The sequence below is a fragment of the Galeopterus variegatus genome, unplaced genomic scaffold (assembly GCF_000696425.1).
Source record: "Galeopterus variegatus unplaced genomic scaffold, G_variegatus-3.0.2 Scaffold4461, whole genome shotgun sequence".
Classification (NCBI taxonomy): domain Eukaryota; kingdom Metazoa; phylum Chordata; class Mammalia; order Dermoptera; family Cynocephalidae; genus Galeopterus; species Galeopterus variegatus.
Genome location: NW_007730572.1, coordinates 53,218 through 55,249, shown reverse-complemented (window position 1 = coordinate 55,249; position 2,032 = coordinate 53,218). Strand labels below are relative to the sequence as shown.

Sequence of the window (2,032 nt, the reverse complement as noted above, 5' to 3'; positions counted from 1 at the left end):
AGTCCTTAATCTCCCAGGCGTAGCTCCCATCACGAAGCATGAAGATAGCATGGTCGGATCCCACAATGAACCTCTGGACGTCATAGTTGGCATTGAAAAGACTGCCCTGCCACAGGCTGGTGATTTCCTCTGTCTCTTTCTCAGTGGGGTTTCCTGATACAGTGACAAACATCATGAGAGTCTTCCCTTTTTTCGTCATTTTCCATATGCTTTCAGGCTTGCCCGGGTCTATCTGTGAGAAGTCGACAGGTGCTGGGGGTCTCTTGTGCTCTGGCAGATCTCCTTCTTCTATGTCATCATCTTTCTCCCACTGTTCCAGAAGACGCGCCATGTCCGCATCATTGTAGTCGCGAATATCCTTCTTCTTCTTCTGGGGAGGTGGGGTAGCCTCTCCGGGCCTTCCGGCCGGGACGTCGGTCGCGCAGTCCCCAGGCGGTGGCAGCAGAACCAGCAGCAGGAGGTCAGAGGCAAAAAGCAGGACTACAGCCGTGCGCGCCCAGCTGGAGGCCGCCATCTTCGCCGCGCAGCGCCACGCCGCCGCGCAGACCGGACCTGCGCGCCGCCCGGCCCCGCCCCTGGCCGCGTTTCTTGGGCCCGCCCCCGAGCCCGCCTCCGCCCCTGGCCCCGCCCTTTCCGGAGGCCCCGCCCCTCCGCCATCTTGGTCCCGCCCTTTGTGTGGCTGAGACTTTCTGCCCTCCTAGGTCAGACCCTAACTGCTGTTTTGCATTTTCCGGTAGAGGCCAATCTTTGTGCACAGGCCAGATCCAAAAGTTCCCTCAGGGCCTCCAGGAACCTCAGTTTCTTGCCTGTAAAATGAATTGGAGCTGGAAATTCTGGAAGCTGCCTCAGCTCTAAGAAAGCCCATTTCAGGATGTCAGACGTTTACCCTCAGTCTCCTGCAATTTCCTTTGAGAACAGCCACTTAAGAAGTTAGTGGCAGGTAGAGCGTTTTTCAGAAGGTCATAAGTAGATCCAGCCCATCGCTTCCCTCCTCATTAAAGAGGATTCAATTCAACCAGCTTTCAACATAACTGTCATTTCCTAAACTCGAAAAGGTTTTTGTTTGCTTTCTTAATACTTTTTCTTTCTTTTTTCTTTTTGCTGGCCAACACAGGGATTTTTTTTTTTGTACTTTTCATCTTTTATTTATTTATTTATTTTTACTTTTTTCTTTTTGCTGGCCAACACAGGGATTTTTTTTTTTTTTTTTGTACTTTTCATATATATATATATATATTTCAATATATATTCAAAATATATATATATATTTCAATAAATATATATATATTTCAATATATTTCAAAATATATATATATATATTTCAATAAATATATATTTATTTATTTATTTATTTTTTTAAAGATGACCGGTAAGGGGATCTTAACCCTTCGCTTGGTGTTGTCAGCACCACGCTCAGCCAGTGAGCAAACCGGCCATCCCTATATGGGATCCGAACCTGTGGCCTTGGTGTTATCAGCACCACACTCTCCCGAGTGAGCCACGGGCCGGCCCCCTTTTCATCTTTTAAAAATAGCTTCGGTTTTTTTCTGACGTCAACTTAATACTGTAGACTCTAATCCTTTTCAAGTCTGAATCACACTTTTTTTGTTTCTTTAAAATATTCTGGGCAGAGATGCTTTAAAATTCCATAAGTTTTAAATGGCTAATCTGCTGATTTCTTTTAACTTTTTAATTACATAAGACAGGAATCACTCATTTTAGTTGTAAAATACTCAAACATTATACAGTTTAATTCCGACCCTACAATTCTACTCCATACTAACCACAGTTATCAGTTCATCACATATCGCATACATTTTCTATACTTTTAAAAACGTCAAAATATCTCTGGAAATGATTTTGTTGCATGTATATGTGTTTATGGCAGCATACTGTACAAATTGTTAAGCATGTTGGCATCCTTAAGTTTTTTCCACTTAACAATATGACCTGAAGAACTTTTTTTTTTTCTTTTAAAGATGACCGGTAAGGGGATCTTAACCCTTGACTTGGGGTTGTCAGCACCATGCTC

The 2,032-nt window shown here is 43.8% G+C and overlaps 1 pseudogene; it reads right to left on the bottom strand.

Annotated features, from left to right (window-relative positions):
- Position 1: 1 nt before the first annotated feature.
- Positions 2–514, bottom strand: LOC103603118 (annotated as a pseudogene).
- Between the last annotated feature and the right edge of the window lie 1,518 nt (positions 515–2,032).